This window comes from Carassius auratus, unplaced genomic scaffold, assembly GCF_003368295.1.
Source record: "Carassius auratus strain Wakin unplaced genomic scaffold, ASM336829v1 scaf_tig00013484, whole genome shotgun sequence".
Taxonomy (NCBI): Eukaryota; Metazoa; Chordata; class Actinopteri; order Cypriniformes; family Cyprinidae; genus Carassius; species Carassius auratus.
The window spans coordinates 7,971-16,097 of record NW_020524400.1 but is presented as its reverse complement, the minus strand read 5'-3'; positions in this window follow the sequence as shown (position 1 = coordinate 16,097).

The following is an 8,127-nucleotide window of genomic DNA, read 5'->3' as shown; positions in this document are numbered from 1 at the left end:
TTTCATTCGTGTAAAATTAAAGGTGTCTAGCCTGTCCAAAGTCCATAACACACATTACAGATCAGGCCTATAGAGAGAAACTTCCTTGTTTTTCTGTAGATTTATGGCTGAAAACAGAGATGTTGTGCAATGTTGTGGGACATATCTGCCTCTAGCTAGTATATCAGTGGGAGAGGGGGGCGTGGGAAACTGATATACTGATCCTAGTTGTGGAGATCAGGGATTTAAACCACAGCAAGCTGCTGGTAGCCTCCACATTACAAAGAAGTAGTAGTATTATTTCAGATACCCCACCGTAAACACTGGTCAATGAGTAACTAGTGCTTACAAACCTACTGAATAGAAGGCATAGGTGTATGCATGCATGTACATTCCTTAAATTTTTCCTCTACAGGTTGCCACAGAACCAACCCCTTCATGCTGTCGTGTCACAGTACAGTGAGAGTTTAAAGTTAAAAATGCTATTGAAAAAGCATATTTAAGTTACAAACTGGTTGTAACTCTGGTAAAGTGTCTCTGGGTCAGGCTTAAGATGTGGGCGGCGGTGTGGCCAGGATTCTCATGATTGGGAGGGACAGATTTAGAGCATTTCACACAGATCAGTGAGTATGACAAAACCTACGTCTATAGTGACGTGCTGGATGAAGGGGAGGAGAAAGAGAGTAAGAAAGAACTATATTTAAAATCAGCTACATTTTTAGACTTACATAAGCTTTACCCAGACTCGATGATTGAACTCTACAGTCCCGATTTATTGATAATGCATGGAGAAGAGTGACTAATATATAATAATGGGCATTACAATATACATAAGAATTTAAAGATTTTAAATGAACATGCATCTTTGCATTGCAAGACACCTGAAGGTGTGGATTCTGCTGAAATTTATCTCATACCGCTTCAGTACTTCACCGACCGTGAGAGACAAACAAGTTTGTGCAAGGAGAAGGGCGTGGAGGATTAGATGATGTCCCGTACTGCTTTTCATCACCTAAACGTCCCCTCAGAACAAAGCTGACACACCTTCATTCCTTGGGCTGCTGGTGACATCACACAACAAACAGGCTCTAAGGAATCACAATGACATTTGTATCTGACACACAAGAAGTGAAAATTTGTTAAGTTTGGTGATGAGTTACCCATAAGCACAAGTTCTTTCCTAAGAACAAATTAATTCTCCTAATCCATTGGCTGAATATCAGTCACTGCTTACTGGCCGACTGCCACACTAAAGTAATACGATAACAGAAGCCAAGAGCGTGTTTAGACAAGCACACAGAATAATGTGTGAGATGCTCCACCTGTATGCTGTTCTCCAGTGTCTAGCACATTGTCAGTCAGATCATAGGTCTATTATTCTCCAACCCTCTCACAAACACTCACATTCTCAAATACACCTATGTAACTGCTGTCACAATATCAGTACAAAGTTATTCCTGATCAAGGAACAACATCATATACATTATGAAATAAGATGCTATATATGTTTTTTTTTTTTATACCAAATCAGCATATCAGAATGATTTCTGTAGATCCCAATTGAAGTCTATAGACCCAGTAGTCTTGCTTTTGTTCATATCGCATTAAATATGTGTGTACTCTTGACAACAGTCTATTGCTTCTGCTCTATATATTTCCAACATGAGACTCACGGCTGATAACAAATCTCATTGTGTTTTCACAGACAAGTAAGCCGAAGCTTCCCGTCAGACGGTTTTAATCAGAATTCACAAACGGAGAGAAAAGAAGCTGCTATAAGAAAATGTTATACACAATAGAGCCGGTAAAACTGCCATTCTCTGATCTTCACTGACTCAAACTCTGATAAAAGGTGCAGGCGGCTGAAGGGGATAGAAAAAAATTACATTAAGAATCAGTTTAAGATGACAGGGGGAGATTGAGAGAGTAAAAGAGAAAAATGGTGAAAGGAAAGAGGGAATGATAGAAGAATCACCCCCACCTGTCTGTCCCTTTGTACAGTTGTGCATTTATTATTCATCTTTAATGGTTCTTATACTGTATACACACACAGTTAGGTCCATATATATTTGGATATAGGCACCTTTTTTTTTTTTTTTTTTTTTTTTTAGCACCTGACCAAAACAGTTACAGTTAAAGTGCACACTCTGAGCTTTAAATTTAGGACATTCCCATCAAAAATTGGAGAAAAGGTGAAGGAATAACAACTGAATTTTAATTTAACATTAAAAAGATAATAACAATATTTTAAAATAATAACAATTATAAGAAACAACATTTTGCATCATGTTTTTTTTTTATTATTTTAAAGTGTTTCTTCTTATTTTTATTAGTATATCTTGTTTTTTGTTTCATATTTTATTAATACTATTAATATTTAAGTTTAACTTAAATTATACAACATAATGTTTCTTTTTTATTTTTAATATAAAAAGTTATATATAATATAAAAGTGCTTTCAGAATTTACATTTGATAACCAGATGTGATCTCAGACTTTTGTAAAACATCAGTGTGTGAGATCTTAGAATAAGAACCATCTTATTCTATATCTAGTTCCACTTTCACCTTCTTTCCCGTAAGCCACACACCTGCTGACAATATCAGCTCTCTTATCTGTGACTCTGCAGCGTGGAAGTGAGGTCACACTTAAATACAGGACATATGTATATTTTATCAAGCATCTTACCATGAAACAACTCCCTGATAATCCACACACATACACAAAAGCTGAAGGTTTTCTGGACTAAATGTCTCAACTAAACTGCCTGTGGACCCTCCAAACCTGTCAGTACCCTCTTACACAGACCACACACAAGGATAGATCACGTCGTCATTTGTGCGATAAACTCCATTGCTCTGCCCGCAGCAAGGTTGGCATGGTCAGCCTGAAGCTACAGAGGCCACCTGGATAAACAAATGAATAAATCATCTCAAGAACACCTGTGACTACAGCCACAGAGCGGCTACGGCGAGTCTGATTCACAGCACGAATTCTAAAAACAGAAACAACTTATTAAAAGAGTTTATCATCATGGAGAACATGAAACATGACAGAAAGATGTGCCATTTGGCATTTCCCCCTCTTTATTTATGGGTATGACGCTGTTATATTACGTAATATAGGCCTGTATGTATTTTATTTTCAGTGGCCAGTGAAAAGGGAACCTGAAATCAGTTTTTGGTTCCTTTTTAGACAGTAAGGATGAGAGAAAAATATACAAACGCAAATGAATGTTTCATTCTCTGATAAAAGACAGAGTGTGACGTCCCAGGATGTGACTTATCAAGTGATAAAAATGATCTGTGCAAACAAAGTCCCTCAGAACATCAAGGGAAAATGATCTATGATATAAGAACACACAGAGAGAAGAATAAAGACTTTTTATCTCGTCTATAACGATTTTTGTACACACAAACCCTCTGTGATGTATATATATCAACATTTTGTTAAGTTTAAATTCCAAACAGGAACATCTAATCACAGAAATGGTATTTATTTATTTATTTATTTATTTTTACTTAAAATTACTATTCATATTTCAATAGCAGCTTTTTATGTTGTTCTGTGTCAGACCATATCTCATATATATGGGATGCTTTTTTCCATATAAATTTATTCAAATTTGTCATCAGTAAAACCAGTAATATTGTGAAATATTATCACAATGTAAAAACAACAGTTTTCTATTGAATATATTTTTAAATGTAATTTTTTGATGCAAAAACAGCATTTTAACTGTCACTTTTGATCAATTTAATGCATTCTTGCTAAATAATATAACTGATTTCTTTAAAAAAATAAAAAAATAATAATAATAATAATAAATTAAGGGAGGTTAAATTAAGGTTAAATTAAATTAAACCATGTAAGCCTTTAGATCAAAATGTTTTAAGATCATCAGAAAAACTAATTCTAAAATGGAAATGTTGAATTAATTGTGTTTAAATCTGGCAACAACAAAGACGAGACGACAACCATAAAAAATATATATATATTATTATTAACTTTCTTATATATGATTGTGCATAATTAAGGAGTGTAGCTGAAAAAGCGAGAATAATATTCATAAGCAAATTGTACATTCCCTCACATCACCGCATATTAGTTGCAACTTTATAGGCAGAGTGATTTCTCATGAATTACACAAGCTCCAGTTAAGCTCAGCAAAGCTGATGGGCATCTTCTAACCAGACATGCTAATGCAAGAACACTGCTACATTATTACATCTGACAGTAAGCTAAAAAAGTGGGCCAAGTCTATTGAGAGCAGGAAACTACTGGTTTCATGGGTCTTCTTTCTCTGGGAGATGTATTATGAACAGGATGAGTGCGACAACCAACAAAGGGACAGATGGAAAGTGTGTTTAGATGTGAAAGAAGGAAAACAGAAAAACTGTGTAGGATGAAAAATGTAATTCACGGAGAGGACAGACATAGAGGTGGATAATGGAGAAGAAGGGAAGGGAGGGCAGGCGGAGAGAAAGAGACAAAAAAGGAGAGAGAGGTGCGGAGGTGACCCGGGCTGCACTCATTAGGCTGGATGCCCAGACGGAGTGTCCAAGTGCTGAGATTCTCTCCAATTTACATCAAAGCCCCTGGGACACAAGTCCAGACACCAAACGGAGTCAAACATTCAAGTGATGCAGAAAAAGTGAGGTCTGGCCAAATGGGGTTGGGAAAAATTCATTACGAAAACACACACGCCAAGATGGGCTTGTGGGACTTGACCAAACAACATCACAGAGCAATTTCTGTTCTAAAATTGAAAAATGCAAATCTAATCAAAATGAATATGAGGGCCCGGTCGACTTTGAATGAGGTCTTCGGTGTGACGTCTGTTAATCTGTGGGAAATGTTGTGTGTACGCTGCCTGTCTGCTTGATGTAGGAGTCTTGTAATTTGCACGCTGACAGCTCACTGCCTGACGGATGGATTATGGAATTTTATATGGAATATTCTGTAATCAGAGGGTTCTGTATACTGTAAAAAAGAAAAAAATGTCCTGGATGAAAATAAACAGTACTTTTTCCGTTACTATTAAATAGGGATGCACGATAATATCGGCACAACATCGGTATCGGCCGATAAAAGCTTAAAATGACCATTATCGGTATCGGCCGATATGAATATTTCTGCCGATAAGCCAAACCGATATTCTCCAAGTGAAATAATTGACCTGTTTTTCAGATGTGAATGTCTGTCTACATTTGTAAAATAATAAATTTATGGTAGAATCAGTACAGAAGACATACATGGATTTCTCTTCAGTAAAATTAAAGTTTAAATATATCAGTATATATTTGTATATATATCGATATCGGTATCGGCATCGGCCAAAATTATTTAGAAAATATCGGCATATCGATATCGGCCAAAATCCAATATCGTGCATCCCTACTATTAAATAATAGTTATACAAAATAGTGGTGAAAAGTGACAATTAAGGCATTTCTAATGTTACAAAAAAACCTGCAAATCAGCATTTTAGGATCATGCGTCACTGAAGACTGCAGTAACGATGCTGAAAATTCAGCTTCGCAATCACAAGAATTAATAACATTTTAAAATAGAAAACAGCTATTTTAAATTATAATTATAATTCCGATATTACAATTTTTACTGTATTTTCAATTAAATAAATGCTGCCTTGGCGAGTATAAAAGACTTCTTTTAAAAAACATTTAAAACATCTTTGACCAAAACTTTTGAAGTGTAATGAATAAAATAAACCATGGTCTTAAATACAGTACCATTTCCATGTACATATTCATAAATGAAGACCAACGTAACAGGTGATAAGTCAGACCAAGCAGTAAATAAAGCGAACTTGAATGAATACATAAACATGTAAATTCAGTCTGTGATTCATAGAGGCTGAATCAATCTTCAAAACAGCATTGACAGCCAACACTGCTTCAGATATATAGAATTTTGGTTAGTCACAGAATATCAGTGAATTCTGTAACTGGATAACTAAGGGCCCAAGACATTATATTAATAATAGTCACATATCTGCTGCTGCACAATATAAACGCTTCTTCACTCCTGAATCACTCTGAGAGATGATAACACAAAAAGCTCATCTGAGAGTATACAGAATCTTCCAGTGACAAAATCTCAGTGTGGCTGGGCAGTCAGAGAGAGTACACTCTGTATTAAAATGAAGTTTAACAGCTGAATCAGGTGGTGAATTAAAAGTGGTGTCATTTACCAGGATAAGCAATACATTTGGGGCTGCTGGTGTTATGAATGTGATATGGGCAGTGTACGACAATGTCTAGCTGTCTAAATGATAAATGATGATTGACTTTTACTTTTGAGTAATTCTGTCCCCAGAATTATAGCTAGCACAAAAACAAGCATACAAAATAAACTTTTGGACCCACAAGCCCTATCTACAGTTGCTTTTGCAGATTTATCTGATCTGCCTTTGAAATCAGGCTGGTGATGAAACAGAGCACTTGTAACTTAAGTAGAATCTATCCAAGAGTCTAGCCTGCAAAGACTGTACATTAATCCAAATATCTTTCTCATCGCCTTTCATCATTGTTACTGGAACACGGCACAATAGCTCTGCTCTAGTTTCATGCCTGTACAACACAAAACACAAATACAAGTGCTCAGAGATATAGAGCATGCAAATCAAAAGCGATGCAGCAGTGTTAGAGCAGTCAGCCCCTGGCGTCTCTCTCACTTCCTTTTTCTCTGCTGTCCTCACTCTCTCCTTCTTTTATTCCATACTGTGAATCTCTTATTACCAGGTCAGGCAGAAAGGATGAGATCTGTCTCTACCCACATGGAAATAACCTATATAAACATATATGTTTTAATATAGGTTTTGATATGTTTATATAGGTTATTTCCATCTGGGTGGACTTTTCTTTACTGGAGTACCGAACCTCAGAGTACGTGCAAACATCCACATCACTGTAATCAAATGTGTTCTTAAGTGCTGCTGTTACTTCGCGTTATGTTTTTGTTGTGTTTATTTAGTTATTGAGAGGAAGGCATGCAGTATAAATTTGCATATTTATCCAAACGCCGCTCAGCAGCCTCAGGCTCTCAGGTTAACTGAAGCTCTGTCTTCTTCTTTTGAACTGAATCAGGAAAGCTGTAATACAGTCTTGCGCTACAGCGCCACACTTGTCAAACCGCATTATTGCAGGGTCTCACATTAGATAGATACGAGATCAAACCACTACTCAAAAACATTTGCCGACAATTTGTTTTATCGTCGACGTTGTTGATAATGTCGACTAATTGTTTCAGCCCTAGTATATATATACTAAAGTCAATACGTTACAGAGAGTCATGTGCTTTCACATCTCCCAAACACTCAAAAAAATCATCTATTAACGGCGTAATAAACCGATTACACAATACAACAATGCAAAACAAAAGCACCCCAAAACAGAAACTCAAAGAAAAATCAAAGACTTTGACTTAACACAAGGAAAACTTTAGATTTTCTTACCTGATTGGTACTTCTTGCTCTGACTGACGCCATTATGTGGCATATATACGCATATATGCACCATATATATTATCATATATGTGCATATATACTGTATACATGCAGCAAACATGTGCATATAAACTGCATATAGGTTTTATATATGCGCATATATCCTAATATAGGTTCTTTCCATGTGGGTAGTTCTTCTCATATAGTTCTAGTTGTCTTTGTATTATTGGTATCTGGATTTGAAATGTGTGTTCAATTCAAGCTCAATCACACACACATTTCATGGTTGAGCAGCAATCAGTACTGAATTATAAATGTCTTGATCTTAATGTCTTGAGTCCAAATTAATGGTGCTTTTATTTATTTATTTTTTTCACAACACTTTTACATGTCAGAACATTGTCTGTAATAGCAAACAGAGATAAACACTCTCACAGGCACACAAACCCACATAATACAAAGCGACTGAAATCCCATCAAAACTACTTAGAGATGCTCAGGCATCATTTTGATGAGGACAGCAGAAAAGGGACATGAGGAGGGAGAGATGGAGAAAAAGTGGGGGATTAAAACATCAGAAGGTAAAAATTCCTCCCAGACTGATGTCCTGTCCCAAAGGAAAGAAAAAGAATAATCCCTCCCTTAAACGGGCAGTCTGCACTTTTACCACCCACAGAGTG